General features: G+C 41.2%; 1 long non-coding RNA gene across 1 annotated transcript; it reads left to right on the forward strand.

Moving 5' to 3' along the window:
* Nucleotides 1-5,042: 5,042 nt before the first annotated feature.
* LOC115167748 (uncharacterized) lies at nt 5,043-5,717 on the forward strand. The gene is made up of 2 exons (XR_003870547.1): nt 5,043-5,154; nt 5,655-5,717. It is a non-coding gene; the product is annotated as an uncharacterized LOC115167748 (long non-coding RNA).
* Nucleotides 5,718-17,258: the final 11,541 nt, after the last annotated feature.

The raw sequence follows: 17,258 nt of genomic DNA on the forward strand, positions 1-17,258 counted from the left end.
TTAGATTGCGGGTGTGTTCGAAAATTCAATCTGGAGTGCCAGAGTGCCAGAGTGCACTCTGGGCGTACGTATATCCAGAGCGTTGTCAGTCAGATTGTTGATTCATAGGTTCATAAATTCAGAGCGTTTCAGCAGTCAAGCACTCAAGCTAACGTTGGCTAGCTACTTCCAAACACAAATGAGAGAACACCTCACTCTGACCATTTTACTCGCCCTAGCAGAGCTGGTTTGGCTGTTTTCATGTTATCCAAAACATTGGTGACTAACTGTGCTGCTGGCAACAATTTAATAACGTTTTTTTTTTTTTGCCGGCGTTTACTGACACCGGCCATATTGTAAATTCATCAGTTATTCTGCTTGAGAGTGCTCTAAAATCGTAGAAGATAGACATAATTAACAATGTCAATTGAAACGCACAACGACTATACCACTTAGCTAAGAATGATGTGAATAATCAAGTTAATAAACGTTGGGTAGTTAGATAGCAGATAGTTAATATACTGCCTGGCAAGTTTGACGTATTAGTAACCAATACCGGTACATACAGTACTGATGTAATGCTATGCGGTTCGTAAGGATAGTGTAGCTAACAAATTGTCAGCCAACATAACGTGTAACGTAACTTATTTGAAAAATCATTACTTTATTACATTGCTCAACATTTTCTTAACATTTGTCATCATTTGTATACGCTCTTGTTGGACTTTGTTCTCTATATTTTCCGCCATTTTCTCAAATCTGAAAACGTTGTGGAGCCACACCCATTTTCAGAAGAATTGCATATTTCTATTTACTATTATTTAACTAGGCAAGCCAGTTAATAAGAACACATTCTTATTTACAATGACGGGCTACATCAGCCAAACCCGGACAACGCTGGGCCAATTGTGCACCGCCCTATGGGACTCCCAATCACGGCCGAATGTGATACAGCCTGGATGTAGTGATACAGCCTTTTAGTGCTCCCAGTGGTGCTATCTACCTATCAGCAGCCTCCAAGGCCCAGTCCCAGTAATTAGGTTAGATTGAAACATGCTATTTGTTCAGAGAGTGGTATTAGGAGGAGCAGGAAAATTTTAGGGGGTCCATTTTGTGTGCTCTGATAGGGGCTCCACCTATCCCCTCTCTTTGTTGCTGCCTTGATCACTCATGGTCCAGTGACCACTAAGATGCAATCTGCATAAACTAAGAGTCTCTCTGTGTAAGAGGCATCTGGATTCAATTCTTAAATCTAAGGATTAAAAAAAATCTTCAAAACACCACAACACTGATAGACTGGCTGGCTATAATTACTGTTGCTTACGGAGTGAAGGGTTTGCTGGTTGGTTGGTTGACCAGGCAGAATTAAACAAAAAACCTCAAAGCCAAACAAAAGAAGACGATTACTGTTTGAGATTTAATATGTAACTGGAGAGTTAATGAAGGGTGGGACAGGGCTATTGTTCTGAACCGCAATACGATGCTTATCTTCAATGTCCACTGTAGAACTGTAAACAGAAGCCATCTTGTCCAAATCTTCTCAACTTCTTTTGTATGCCTGTGTTTGCTCCTTTACATTCTACAACATATTGCTCCTTTCAAATACTTTGAGCTAATTCCTTAATAAGAATATGATACAAGGCAAAGAAGGCACATACTATCCCGAACAAAAATGTGTAAGGTGTTGGTCCCATGTTTCTTGAGCTGAAATAAAAAATCCTTGAATTTTTCCATACACACGCAAAGCTTATTTCTCTAGCATGTTGTGCACACATTTGTTTACATCCCTGTAGTGAGAATTTCTCCTTTGCCAAGATAATTAATCCACCTGACAGGTGTGGCATATCAAGAAGTTGATTAAACAGCATGATCATTACTCAGGTGCCCCTTGTGCTGAGGACACTAAAATGTGCAGTTCTGTCACACAACACAATGCCACAGATGTCTCAAGTTTTGAGGGAGTGCGCAATTGGCATGCTGACTGCAAGAATGTCCACCAGAGCTGTTGCCAGAGAATTTAATGTTCATTTCTATACCATAAGCCGCCTCCAATGTCATCTTAGAGAATTTGGCAGTACCCCCAACAGGCCTCACAACCGCAGACCATGTGTAACCACGCCAGCCCAGGACCTCCACATCCAGCTTCTTCACCTATGGGATCGTCTGAGACCAGCCACCCGGACAACTGATGAAACTGTGTGTTTTCATAACCGAAGAATTTCAAATCAAATTGTATTGGTCACTTGCACGTATTTAGCAGATGTTATTGCGGGTGTAGCGAAATGCTTGTGCTTCTAGTTCTGACAGTGCAGCAATATCAAACAAGTAATATCTAACAATTTCACAACATAGTATACCCAATATCTACAAATCTAAGTAAGGAATGGAATTAAGAATATATAAATATATGAATGAGCAATGTCAGAGCGGCATAGACTAAGATACAGTACAATAGTATAGAATACAGTATATACATATGAGTAATGCAAGATATGTAAACATTATTAAAGTGACTAGTGTTCCATTTATTAAAGTGGCAAATGATTTCAAGTCTGTGTATGTAGGCAGTGCAGTTGTCGTACAAGGCGGTGATACAGCCCAACAGGATGCTCTCAATTGTGCATCTGTAAAAGTTTGTGAGGGTTTTAGGGTACAAGCCAAATTTCTTCAGCCTCCTGAGGTTGAAGAGGCGCTATTGCGCCTTCTTCACCACACTGTCTGTGTAGGTGGACCAATTCAGTTTGTCAGTGATGAACTTAAAACTTTCCACCGCCTCCACTGCTGTCCTGTCGATGTGGATAGGGGGGGTGCTCCCTCTGCTGTTTCCTGTAGTCCACGATCATCTCCTTTGTTTTGTTGATGTTGAGTGAGAGGTTATGTTCCTGGCACCACACTCCCAGAGCCCTCACCTCCTCCCTGTAGACTGTCTTGTCCTTGTTGGTAATCAAGCCTACTACTGTTGTGTCATCTGCAAACTTGATGATTGAGTTGGAGGCATGCTTGGCCACGCAGTCATGGGTGAACAGGGAGTACAGGAGGGAGCTGAGTACGCACCCTTGTGGGGCCCCAGTGTTGAGGATCAGTGAAGTGGAGGTGTTGTTTCCTACCTTCAACACCTGGGGGTGGCCCGTCAGGAAGTCCAGGACCCAATTGCACAGGGCGGGGTTCAGACCCAGGGCCTCGAGCTTAATGATGAGCTTGGAAGGTACTGTGGCAAAGAAGGGGGTCGAGTGATAAATGGCAGATATGTGAGGGCAGAACTAATAAACGGGCTCTGCCCGATCACTAAAATGGCCACCCCAATCAGAACTACAGATCACAAAATGGCCGACTGCCAAAACTACAATTCCCAGAAGCAAGGGGAACCCTCAGAAGGTGGAGCCGACCCACAGATAAAGGGTCAAGAAAAACCAGGAAGAGAGGGAGAGGGATCTATGAACCATAGAGAAAGAGACAATCTACATTGGCTGGATTTACCGTGTACGAGCTGGACTGTTTTGTACTTACCTGTTGGCGTTTAGACCTGGACCTACCGAGAACCAGATTTGTGTACCGAACCCTGCTATCCTTGACCTTACCTGCGGCCTGGGTGGACCAGGACAGCGAAACAAACACACAGGTACTGTCATGTTCAAAATAACTTTCATTCTGGGCTGACTTTGGTGACAGTTTCCCACTTAATTTGTGACAAATGCTCCTAACTTTGAAGAGGTTTGCCACAGTACTATGGTGTTGAATACTAAGCTATAGTCAATGAACAGCATTCTTGCATAGGTATTCCTCTTGTCCAGATGGGATAGGGCAGTGTGATGGCGATTGCATCGTCTTTGGACCTATTGGGGCGGTAAGCAAATTGAAGTGGGTCTAGGGTGACAGGTAAGGTGGAGGTGATATGAATGTTGACTAGTCTCTCAAAGCACTTCATGATGACAGAGGTGAGTGCTATGGGGTGATAGTCCTTTAGTTGAGTTACCTTTGCATTATTGGGTACAGGAACAATGGTTGCCATCTTGAAGCATGTGGGGACAACAGACTGGGATAGGGAGAGATTGAATATGTCCATAAACACACCAGCCAGCTGGTCTGCGCATGCTCTGAGGATGTGGCTAGGGATGCCGTCTGGGCCGGAAGCCTTGCGAGGTTTGACACTTTTAAAGGTCTTACTCATGTCGGCTACGGAGAAGGAGAGCCCATTTCTGCACAAACTGTCATAAACCATTTCAAGGAAGCCCATCTGTGTGCTCGTCATCCTCACCAGGGTCTTGATCTAACTCACCTTCGATGGCCACTGGCACACTGGAGAAGTGTGCTCTTCACGGATGAATCCCGGTTTCAGCTGTACTGGCAGATGCCGTCATGTGGGCGAGTTGTTTGCTGATGTCAACGTTGTGAACACAGTGCCCCATGGTGGCGGTGGGGTCATGGTATGGTCAGGCATAAGCTACAGACAACAAACACAACATGATTTTATTGATGGCAATTTCAATGCACAGAGATACCGTGATGTGATCCTGAGGCCCATTGTCGTGCCATTCATCCGCCTCCATCACCTCATGTTTCAGCATGGTAATGCACAGCCCCATTTCGCAAGGATCTGTACACAATTCCTGGAAGCTGAAAATGTCCCAGTTCTTCCATGGCCTGCATACTCGGACATGTCAACCATTGAGCATGTTCAGGATGATCTGGATCGACGTGTTCCAGTTCCCGACAATATCCAGCAACTTCGCGCAGCCATTGAAGAGGAGTGAGACAGCATTCCACAGACCACAATCAGCAGCCTGACCAACTTTATGCAAAGGAAATGTTGCGCTGCATGAAGCAAATGAGGCAAATTGTGGTCACACCAGATACTGACTGGTTTTCTGATCCACGCCCATACCTTTTTTTATGTATCTGTGACAAACAGATGCATATTTGCATTCGCAGTCATGTGAAATCTATAGATTAGAGGCTAAGGAATTTATTTCAACTGACTACCAATTTCAAATGACTACCTTATATGAACTGTAACTCAAATTGTTTCATGTTGCGTTTATATTTGTGTTTAGTGTAAATAGTGCACTCTGACTCACAAAACGTATTTGCTAGATTCATAATAGTGTTGTTAGACAAAGCAAGGAAAGTGAACTTCAAAATGTGATGTAGTTTTATTGGAATTTGCAGCTGTTGTTGGTAAGTAATGAATCTGCTAGCTTCTGACATGACTTACTGCATCTACAATGCATTCTGAAAGTATTCATACCTCTTGACTTTTTCAACATTTTGTTACGTTACAGCTGTAAGAATATTTTCAGATAAATACACAACTCAGAGGACTAAAGGTCAAGAGGGAATTAATTATCAATGGAAATAGTTGTTTCATTATAATGGGGAACTGAAGATAAATGGGTCAGGGACACGGGAGGAATTCCAGTCTGAGTTGTCTATACATTAAGCCTGAAACAGGATACTTATTATTTGGCCATTGGCCCAATTTTACTGCAAGGAATTCTAATAGGTCAACCACAGGCTAGGCTTTGGTATAAACTTTGTTTGTTCAGTGGAGAAAACACAGAGGACAGGGAATAATAAACATCTATCATCTACTTCCCAGCATAGCAAATATGATTTGTTCTCTTTGAATAAATATATTTCTCTCCCCCTGATTTGCTTTGGGGTCTGTGTTATTGAAGAATAACATCAACTGCTAACACATGGTGCCGTGACCCGGATGAATTGGTCGTGACCAACAACAAGAAAAAAACTAATCAACTGTGTGTTGATCCAGGGGAAAGAGAGAGGGCTGCGCACAACCCACTTCGGGAGTCAAAATGTAATTTAATTTTTTGTTATTTTTGTATTTATTTATTAATTAATTAATTAATTTATATTATTTATTTATTTATTTTTAGGGGGTGGATCAGCTTTAATATTGCAGATAGATTGTCGCTTCCATCAATGTAATTGTCTGCATCATTTCCAATCCCCCATATTTTTCGGGTAAACTTATATACACATACCCACATATATATGTGTGTGTGTGAACACAGTATGTATTTGATATGTATATTTGTGTCACGACACCTACGGAAGGTGGCGCCCCTCCTCGCCCGGGCGGCGCTCGGCGGTCGTCGTCGCCGGCCTACTAGCTGCCATCGATTTATGTTTCACGTTCTGTTAGTTAGGCCTAGGTTAGTTGCGCACCTGTTTTGTGTTAGTGGGGAGGGGTATTTAGGCTAGTTAGTTAGGTTTGTTGTTTGTGCGGGATTGTTCGTTGGTCAGGGTGTGTTTGTCATGAGGTTCTGTATTTTTTTTGGAGTTACGCTATTCATTTTGAGCTGCGTCCCTGGTTACGTTTTTTTACGGGTGGTGCGTTTCTTTTTGCACACCTTGCACTCCATACCTTTGCATATTTTCCGTGTGGATATTTTATTAAATTAATTCACGGAATCTTTCTGTGTCCTGCGCCTGACTCTTCTGAATCCACAAGCCACCCATTGTGACAATTTGAATATGTGTGTGTGTGTGTGTATATGTATATATTTGAAAATTATATATACATTTTCAAATACACATCTCTTTTTAGAATATATTTTCCTTTATTATTCCCCGGAAACCCTACCACCCTTCCCCAATTGGAGTAAACTAATAAACAATAACACTTAGGATTCTACTTCCAGCTTATACATACTATATACATTTTACAGACACAATCTATTTTACAATAGTTATATTTTGTATGTGTTTAGCGCTGGCCTTCCTCTATTTCTGATGTCCATCCAGTTTGATTTCTATTTGCCATATATTTGTAACTGTGCTATTCCACAAAATTTCTGAACCTATATGCATTTTACAGAGCCCGTATGTTTTACATTTGTTATTTTGTTGTTATTAGTCCCACCTTTCAGCTCCATTCAACCCCTCCCATCTATCTCTCAACACCATCCAACTGTGCTGTGATGCTTGACAAAAGTACTGAACCTTTCTATTCTCAGTTTCTACAGATTGTAAATGAAAATAATAATTATATTATTGATCGATTGACTATGACTTTTCAAATAACCCAGTATTGCTATCTGCAGCGTTAGCTCTAGGTAAATGTTGCAATTCTTCAGCCATTCCTAGACCTGTGACCAAAAACGAGCTACATATGGACAATACCAAAATAAATGATCTAATGACTCTGCCTCCTTGCAGCAAACACTGCAGAGTTGGGAAGATTGTATCCCCCATATATATATATATATATATATATATATAACATTCTATTGGTTGTAAGAATTTTCTATAATAATTTAAATAGAATTTAAATAGAATCAGTACATTGTAAATCTCTTCCCAAATATTTAGCAAATTATATATTAAATGAAACTGGTATATATTTTTATTTATCACTATTTTCTTTAACCAATATTGGTCTTTAATGCAGGGCCGACATAAGTTCCTTACTTTTTTTCCCCCTTCCACCTGCCTCTTCCATTTTTGCGGTAAGGCTGCAATAAGTTGGTTGTAATTTTGGGTAGAGCAGACATTTCCATATGTCTGTGTTAGCTGCATGTGTGACAACTCCACCAGTCATATTTATCATTTACAAAGATTATTTTTTTATAAAATAAAAAAGTATAAAGGTTTTTTTATCAATTAGTATATTTGAGTTTAACCACAATATGTGTTATATTATTTCAGGTGGATTAAACTGAAATTGCAACCAATTTACTATGGCTTGTTGAGTGGTTGTAATCTGAATAAAGGGGAAAAGGCCATTCTTGAATGTGGGGTGAGACATTCTTACTAATTTACTAGAGAACCAGATCGGCCAGTTTTATTGGTTCTTTAATCAGAACAACAGTTTTCAGCTGTGCTAACATAATTGCAATTTCTAATGAACAATTAGCCTTTTAAAATTATAAACTTGGATTAGCTAACATAATGTGCCATTGGAACACAGGAGTGATGATTGCTAATAATGGGCCTCTGTACGCCTATGTAGATATTCCATAAAGAATCTGCCGTTTCCAGCAACAATAGTCATTTACAACATTAACAATGTCTCCACTTTATTTCTGATCAATTTTATGTTATTTTAATGGACAAAAAAAGTGCTTTTCTTTCAAAAACAAGGAAATGTCTAAGTGATCACAAACTTTTGAACGATAGTGTAATTTAAAAAACAGGTCGTTAGGTGAAGGCAAAACCTAAAGCAAATAGGTCAACTGTGATATGACAAGAGTTTAATCAGGGTGATTTTTCCACAAATAGACAGGTATTTTCTTTTCCATGGTAGCAAGATCTTATCTATTTTTGCAAACTTTCTATTAAAATGTATTGAAGTGAGAATTTCTTTCTTTTGGGATATGTATAACAAGTATGTCCACATCCCCGTCAAACCATTTTATTGGTAAACTACACAGTAATGTAAATGTTGTATTTTTTTGTGATCCAATATGTAATATAGTACACTAATCCAGAGAGGCTAGAAAAAGTATCTAGATCCTCTATGAGGCTGTGGAGGGATTCTAATTGTTGATTTAAAAGAAACCATGAATCATCAGCATACAATGACACCTTTGTTTTTAAGCCCTGGATTTCTAATCCCTTAATATGATTGTTGGATCTAATTTTAACAGCTAACATTTTGATGGCAATAATAAATTGTCACATCTTCTCCTGCCACACCCTCTAGTGCTCATCCGGTGTCTCCTTGACCTGCCGCCACTCCCCCAGTGCTCTCTCCCTCTCGTTTCTAGCTGTTTGTTTCTGTTGTCCTGATGTGCTTGTTTTCCCTTGCCTGACTCTGTTTTCCTCTCCGCTACAGTTCTGCCCGCTCTGACTCTGGTCCCTGTCTCCAGTCCGACTTCTTGTCAGTCCTGCTACTCTGTCCTGGATTCAAATCAAATCCAAGTTTATTTGTCACATGCACCGAATACAACAATTGTATACCTTACAGTGAAACCAACAGTGCAATTAAATACAAAATATATACACTGCTCAAAAAAATAAAGGGAACACTTAAAAAACACATCCTAGATCTGAATGAAAGAAATAATCTTATTAAATACTTTTTTCTTTACATAGTTGAATGTGCTGACAACAAAATCACACAAAAATAATCTATGGAAATCCAATGTATCAACCCATGGAGGTCTGGATTTGGAGTCACACTCAAAATTAAAGTGGAAAACCACACTACAGGCTGATCCAACTTTGATGTAATGTCCTTAAAACAAGTCAAAATGAGGCTCAGTAGTGTGTGTGTGTGGCCTCCACGTGCCTGTATGACCTCCCTACAATGCCTGGGCATGCTCCTGATGAGGTGGCGGATGGTCTCCTGAGGGATCTCCCAGACCTGGACTAAAGCATCCGCCAACTCCTGGACAGTCTGTGGTGCAACGTGGCGTTGGTGGATGGAGCGAGACATGATGTCCCAGATGTGCTCAATTGGATTCAAGTCTGGGGAACGGGCAGGCCAGTCCATAGCATCAATGCCTTCCTCTTGCAGGAACTGCTGACACACTCCAGCCACATGAGGTCTAGCATTGTCTTGCATTAGGAGGAACCCAGGGCCAACCGCACCAGCATATGGTCTCACAAGGGGTCTGAGGATCTCATCTCGGTACCTAATGGCAGTCAGGCTACCTCTGGCGAGCACATGGAGGGCTGTGCGGCCCCCCCAAAGAAATGCCACCCCACACCATGACTGACTCACCGCCAAACCGGTCATGCTGGAGGATGTTGCAGGCAGCAGAACATTCTCCACGGCGTCTCCAGACTGTCACGTCTGTCACATGCTCAGTGTGAACCTGCTTTCATCTGTGAAGAGCACAGGGCGCCAGTGGCGAATTTGCCAATCTTGGTGTTCTCTGGCAAATGCCAAACGTCCTGCACGGTGTTGGGCTGTAAACACAACCCCCACCTGTGGACGTCGGGCCCTCATACCACCCTCATGGAGTCTGTTTCTGACCATTTGAGCAGACACATGCACATTTGTGGCCTGCTGGAGGTCATTTTGCAGGGCTCTGGCAGTGCTCCACCTGCTCCTCCTTGCACAAAGGCGGAGGTAGTGGTCCTGCTGCTGGGTTGTTGCCCTCCTACGGCCTCCTCCACATCTCCTGATGTACTGGCCTGTCTCCTGGTAGTGCCTCCATGCTCTGGACACTACGCTGACAGACACAGCAAACCTTCTTGCCACAGCTCGCATTGATGTGCCATCTTGGATGAGCTGCACTACCTGAGCCACTTGTGTGGGTTGTAGACTCCGTCTCATGCTACCACTAGAGTGAAAGCACCGCCAGCATTCAAAAGTGACCAAAACATCAGCCAGGAAACATAGGAACTGAGAAGTGGTCTGGTGTTTTCACCTGCAGAACCACACCTTTATTGGGGGTGTCTTGCTTATTGCCTATAATTTCCACCTGTTGTCTATTCCATTTGCACAACAGCATGTGAAATGTATTGTCAATCAGTGTTGCTTCCTAAGTGGACAGTTTGATTTCACAGAAGTGTGATTGACTTGGAGTTACATTGTGTTGTTTAAGTGTTCCCTTTATTTTTTTGAGCAGTGTATATATATATATATATATTAGGTGAACAATAGGTAGGTAAGTAAAGAAATAAAAACAACAGTAAAAAGACAGTGAATAACAGTACCGAGGCTATATACAGAAACCTGTTAGTCGTGCTGATTGAGGTAGTATGTACATGTAGATATCGTTAAAGTGACTATGCATGAATGATAAACAGAGATTAGCAGTAGCGTAAAAGAGGGGTTGGCGGGTGGTGGGTGGCGGGACACAATGCAGATAGCCCGGTTAGCCAATGTGCGGGGGCACTGGTTGGTCGGGCTAATTGAGGTTGTATGTACAGTTAAAGTCTGAAGTTTACATACACTTAGGTTGGAGTCATCAAAACTTGTTTTTCAACTACTCCACAAATTTCTTGTTAACAAACTATAGTTTTGGCAAGTCAGTTAGGACATCTACTTTGCATGACACAAGTAATTTTTCTAACAATTGTTTACAGACAGATTATTTCACTTATAATTCACTGTATCACAATTCCAGTGGGTCAGAAGTTTACATACACTAAGTTGACTGTGCCTTTTAAACGGCTTGGAAAATTCCAGAAAATGATGTCATGGTTTTAGAAGCTTCTGATAGGCTAATTGACATCATTTGAGTCAATTGGAGGTGTACCTGTGGATGTATTTCAAGGCCTACCTTCAAACTCTCTTTGCTTGACATCATGGGAAAATCCAAAGAAATCCGCCAAGACCTCCGAAAATGTTTTGTAAACCTCCACAAGTCTGGTTCATCCTTGGGAGCAATTTCCAACGCCTGAAGGTACCACGTTCATCTGCACAAACAATAGTACGCAAGTATAAACACCATGGGACCACGCAACAGTCAAACCGCTCAGGAAGTAGGCGTTCTGTCTCCTAGAGATGAATGTACTTTGGTGCGAAAAGTGCAAATCAATCCCAGAACAACAGCAAAGGACCTTGTGAAGATTCTGGAGGAAACAGGTACAAAAGTATCTATATCCACAATAAAACGAGTCCTATATCGACATAACCTGAAAGGCTGCTCAGCAAGGAAGAATCCACTGCTCCAAAACCGCCATAAAAAAGCCAGACTATGGTTTGCAACTGCACATGGGGACAAAGATTGTACTTTTTGGAGAAATGTCCCCAGGTCTGATGAAACAAAAATAGAACTGTTTGGCCATAATGGCCATCGTTATGTTTGGAGGAAAAAGGGGGAGGCTTGCAAACCGAAGAACACCATCCCAACCGTGAAGCACGGGGTTGCAGCATCATGTTGTAGGGGTGCTTTGCTGCATGAAGGACTGGTGCATTTCACAAAATAGATGGCATCATGAGGTAGGAAAATTATGTGGATATATTGAAGCAACATCTCAAGACATCAGTCAGGAAGTTAAAGCTTGGTTGCAAATGGGTCTTCCAAATTACCCCAAGCATACTTCCAAAGTTGTGGCAAAATGGCTTAAAAACCAATTAGGGACAGACGTTTCGCTAGCGGAACGCCTCACCAATATCCAATGGTAGAGCGTGGCGCGAAATACAAATACCTTAAAAATGCTATAACTTCAATTTCTCGATTATGACTATTTTACACCATTTTAAAGACGACTCTCGTTAATGTAACCACATTGTCCGATTTCAAAAAGACTTTACAGCGAAAGCAAAACATTAGATTATGTTAGGAGAGTACCCTGCCAAAATAAATCACACAGCCATTTTCAAAGCAAGCATATATGTTACAAAAACCAAAACCACAGCTAAATGCAGCACTAACCTTTGATCTTCATCAGATGACACTCCTAGGACATTATGTTATACAATACATGTATGTTTTGTTCAATCAAGTTTATATTTATATCAAAAAACAGCTTTTTACATTAGCATGTGATGCTCTGAACTAGCATACCCACCGCAAACTTCCGGTGAATTTACTAAATTACTCACGATAAACGTTTACAAAAAACATAATTATTTAAAGAATTATAGATACAGAACTCCTTTATGCAATCGCGGTGTCAGATTTTAAAATAGCTTTTCGGCGAAAGCACATTTTGCAATATTCTGAGTAGATAGCTCGGCCATCACAGGCTAGCTATTTTGACACCCACCAAGTTTGGTGCTCACCAAACTCAGATTTACTATAAAAAAATTGGATTACCTTTGCTGTTCTTCGTCAGAATGCACTCCCAGGACTTCTACTTCAACAACAAATTTTGTTTTGGTTCGAAATAATCCATAGTTATATCCAAATAGCTCCGTTTTGTTGTGCGTTCATGTCAGTATCCGAAGAGTGACGCGCAGGCGCATTTCGTGACAAAATATTTCAAAATATTCCATTACCGTACTTCGAAGCATGTCAAACGCTGTTTAAAATATGTTTATGCTATTTTTCTCGTAAAATAGCGATAATATTTCAACCGACGTTATATTCATTCATAGACCGAAAGAAAAACAGAGTCGTCTCGTGCACGCTAACTCCAGTGTCATTGTTCCTTGCCTGACTCCTCACAAAAACTCATGCTTTTTTTCGCCCAGAGACTGCAGAGACGTCATTCCGCTTTCCGGCGCCTTCTGAGAGCCAATGGAAGCCTTAGAAAATGTCACATTACAGCAGAGATGCTGTATTTTTGATAGAGATGCCCTAGAAGGACAACAAATTGTCAGACAGGGCACTTCCTGTATGGAATCTTCTCAGGTTTTGGCCTGCCATATGAGTTCTGTTATACTCGCAGACACCATTCAAACAGTTTTAGAAACTTTAGAGTGTTTTCTATCCAAATCTACTAATTATATGCATATTCTAGTTTCTGGGCAGGAGTAGTAACCAGATTCAATTGGGTATGTTTTTTATCCGGCCGTTAAAATACTTCCCCCTATCTCAAACAACAAAGTCAAGGTATTGGAGTGGCCATCAAAGCCCTGACCTCAATCCTATGGAAGAATTTTGGGCAGAACTGAAAAAGTGTGTGCGAGCAAGGAGGCCTACAAACCTGACTCAGTTACACCAGCTCTGTCAGGAGGAATGGGCCAAAATTCACCCAACTTATTGTGGGAAGCTTGTGGAAGGCTACCCAAAAACGTTTGACCCAAGTTAAACAATTTAAAGGCAATGCTACCAAATACTAATTGAGTGTATGTAAACTTTGACCCACTGGGAATGTGATGAAAGAAATAAAAGCTGAAATAAATCATTCTCTCTACTATTATTCTGACATTTCACATTCTTAAAATGATGTGGTGATCCTAACTGACCTAAGACAGGGAATGTTTACTAGGATTAAATGTCTGGAATTGTGAAAACTGAGTTTAAATGTATTTGGCTAAGGTGTATGTAAACGTCCAACTTCAACTGTATATGTGTGTGTGTGTGTGTGTGTGTGTGTGTGTGTGTGTGTGTGTATGTATGTATATATATATATATGATTACTGATCAATTCATTTATAATTAGTAGGTTTTGATATCTGTTTTTAATTAACAAACCTTTTATACTTTTGTGCTTGTATATTGTTTTGTAGTGTGGTTTTCATATAAGCCCTTGGGTGTCCAACCACACCTGCACCATTTTTTATTTTTCTGTATTGTTGTCAATCACTGGTTTTCTTTGCAAGTAAATCAAATTTGAAAAAATAATAATAAACTAAGCCTTAAACATCTGGTTTTTGATAAATTAATGTACAGTCGTGGCCAAAAGTTTTGAGAATGACACAAATATTTTCATAAAGTTTGCTGCTTCAGTGTCTTTAGATATTTTTGTCAGATGTTACTATGGAATACTGAAATATAATTACAAGCGTTTCATAAGTGTCAAAGGCTTTTATTAACAATTACATGAAGTTTATGCAAAGAGTTAATATTTGCAGTGTTGACCCTTCCTTTTCAAGACCTCTGCAATCTGCCCTGGCATGCTGTCAATTAACTTCAATGCTTGGAGTTTATCAGAATTTGTGGGTTTTTGTTTGGCCATCCGCCTCTTGAGGATTGACCACAAGTTCTCAATGGGATTAAGGTCTGGGGAGTTTCCTAGCCATGGACCCAAAATGTCGATGTTTTGTTCCTCGAGCCACTGAGTTATCACTTTTGCCTTATGGCAAGGTGCTCCATCATGCTGAAAAAGGCATTGTTCGTCACCAAACTGTTCCTGGATGGTTGGGAGAAGTTGCTCTCGGAGGATGTGTTGGAGCCCACTGCCTTGGCTGAGAAGCAACCCCACACATGAATGGTCTCAGGATGCTTTACTGTTGGCATGACACAGGACTGATGGTAGCGCTCACCTTGTCTTCTCCGGACAAGCTATTATCCGGATATCCCAAACAATTGGAACGGGGATTCATCAGAGAAAATGACTTTACCCCAGTCCTCAGCAGTCCAATCCCTATACCTTTTGCAGAATATCAGTCTGTCCCTGATGTTTTTCCTGGAGAGAAGTGGCTTCTTTGCTGCCCTTCTTGACACCAGGCCATCCTCCAAAAGTCTTCGCCTCACTGTGTGTGCAGATGCACTCACACCTGCCTGCTGCCATTCCTGAGCAAGCTCTGTACTGGTGGTGCCCCGATCCCGCAGCTGAATCAACATTTGGAGACAGTCCTGGCTCTTGCTAGACTTTCTTGGACGCCCTGAAGCCTTCTTCACAATTGAACTGCTCTCCTTGAAGTTCTTGATGATCCGAAAATTGTTAATTTAGGTGCAATCTTACTGGCAGCAATATCCTTGCCTGTGAAGCCCTTTTTGTTCAAAGCAATGATGACGGCACGTGTTTCCTTGCAGGCAACCATGGTTGACAGAGGAAGAACAATGATTCCAAGCACCACCCTCCTTTTGAAGCTTCCAGTCTGTTATTCGAACTCAATCAGCATGACAGAGTAATCTCCAGCCTTGTCCTCGTCAACACTCACACCTGTGTTAATGCGAGAATCACTGACATGATGTCAGCTGGTCCTTTTGTGGCAGGGCTGAAATGCTGTGGAAATGTTTTGGGGGGATTCAGTTCATTTGCATGGCGAAGAGGGACTTTGCAATTAATTGCAATTCATCTGATCACTCTTTATAATATTCTGGAGTATATGCAAATTGCCATCATACAAACAGAGGCAGCAGACTTTGTGAAAATTAATTTTTGTGTCATTCTCAAACCTTTTGGCCACGACTATTTTTCATGAAAGTTACTATTTGAAATCTGATTTGAAACCTGACCCTAAACTTTACCTTGAAATTGACCACAAAGCTAATCTTATGCCTAACCCTTACCTTAAATTATGATTTAAGAGCAATTTTTTTGTTTTCATGAATTTATACTTTGTGGCTGTCTTATCTAGTGGAAACCGTACCGAGTCAAATCAGGGAGACTGGCCTCACACTACAGTGCAGTAGGTGGCGGTGTATGTACCTTTCATTTGGTTGCTATCCGCCAATACAAATTTAAAGAACAAGATTAATGAGTCACAACAGTCTTTGACAACGGCACTGTTTACATGCCTACTTGCTGCTGCTACTACCCGGCTATCCTCTGACGTCCACGTGTAGGTTCACTAGTGACACAGATAGAACATTAACATCTTTGGTAGTGATGGGGAACTGAAGCATTGAGCATTTGCAGTCAATTGTGTCAAAAATATGTTCATTACCCGAGGCTTTGACCAACACGTTGTACACTAGTGGCACCTGCTGGTCAAAATAATTTAGAACAGCCAAATTATTATAGATAACGTCCTACACGTCGTAGTCCGTGCGCACAGTAGACTTTTTTTATTCTACCAAACCAATACCAAACTAATCAGGTGGTTGTTGGACAAAACAAAGTGTCATTGATTGTATGTTTCTGATAAAGTGATAACTACAAGCATCCGCACACTGCTTCGAAGTAAACTGCTGTATTTTGGTGCAACGCAGACAGGGTGGCGTGAGTGGTGAAACAGAAGAGTCATTGTCTGTTCTTTTGAGTTTTGGTGTTGAGTCTTTGCCCGACAAAGTGATGTTAGGATATATAAGTTGTCCTGTACGAGCTTTTCTGCCGAATACATTACGTTGTTACAGGTGTCAAGCTTATGGGAATGTGACAGCAGTGTGTAGGAAGGATTTTCTTAGGTGTGAGAAGTGTGCAGAAGGTCATGAGACAAAGGAATGTGTATCATTGGGGAAAGTATTTTGGGGTGCCCATGGGGCTGGGGATTAGAAATGTCCCGTGCAAGAGAGGCATGTTGAGGTTTCCAGGGTTAGTGCAGAAGTTGACATATGCTGAGGCATTGAATAAAGTAGAGGAAGATGGGTCAAGGGGTAGGGATCCTGAGAGGAGTGGTGTGATTAGTAGATCTGTAATAGTACAGAGGGATAGGCCAACAAGTGATATAAGTTTCGGTAAGATTGGATTTTTAGCATTTAAAGAAATGGTTATCAACTGTACTGGAGAGATGGAACATAGTCGCATAAAATTGAGGTTGTGGTGGCAGCTGCAGAGAGGTATTTGGGTGTGCGAGACTTGACATCAGAAGAGTTTCAGGGTGTGTTAAGTGTTGATGTCCCTTCCTTTCAGGTTGTTGGCATGAGTTAGGACTAAATAGATCTAAATAGTGGAGTAGGGTGGTGTTATTTAAAAGTATATATTATTATTTGCATTTTTATGTTCGTGTGGTGTTGGATTGTAGGGTATTTGTTTATTTATCGTAACATCACTAGAGTTCAGCAGAAACATTGGATACCAGATTCCCCCCAAAATCGTGGACAGTTTAACCACACAGTTCATGTCTCCTAGAACGCTTTTAG

Source organism: Salmo trutta, chromosome 29, assembly GCF_901001165.1.
Source record: "Salmo trutta chromosome 29, fSalTru1.1, whole genome shotgun sequence".
In the NCBI taxonomy this organism is placed as follows: domain Eukaryota; kingdom Metazoa; phylum Chordata; class Actinopteri; order Salmoniformes; family Salmonidae; genus Salmo; species Salmo trutta.